This window comes from Penaeus monodon, chromosome 15 (genome assembly GCF_015228065.2).
Source record: "Penaeus monodon isolate SGIC_2016 chromosome 15, NSTDA_Pmon_1, whole genome shotgun sequence".
Classification (NCBI taxonomy): Eukaryota; Metazoa; Arthropoda; class Malacostraca; order Decapoda; family Penaeidae; genus Penaeus; species Penaeus monodon.
Window position 1 is genome coordinate 1,301,955 of NC_051400.1, and position 214 is coordinate 1,302,168.

Consider the following 214-nt stretch of genomic DNA (forward strand, 5'->3'; position numbering starts at 1 on the left):
TTCCTTTGTAGTCATTATCACTGTTGGAATGAAGTGTCTAGAAAATGAGTTTGACCTTGTTCTCTTCAAAAAAGATTGCTGGTCTCTTATGGAAAATAAGATGATAGTTGCCTTATCAGATTTGAAGATACAAGACTGAAATGAGTATAGGGTCATAAAGAATACCTCAGTAGAGGTTAAAGCAAGAAAAAAAAGTGTCAGTAAAGATCTTTTC

The 214-nt window shown here is 33.2% G+C and overlaps 1 protein-coding gene across 1 annotated transcript in view; it reads left to right on the forward strand.

The window, feature by feature from the left end:
* LOC119582086 (mediator of RNA polymerase II transcription subunit 4-like) overlaps positions 1 to 214 on the forward strand; it is a 4,569-nt gene that overhangs the window by 2,207 nt on the left and 2,148 nt on the right. The gene's annotated exons all lie outside the window — the stretch shown is intronic.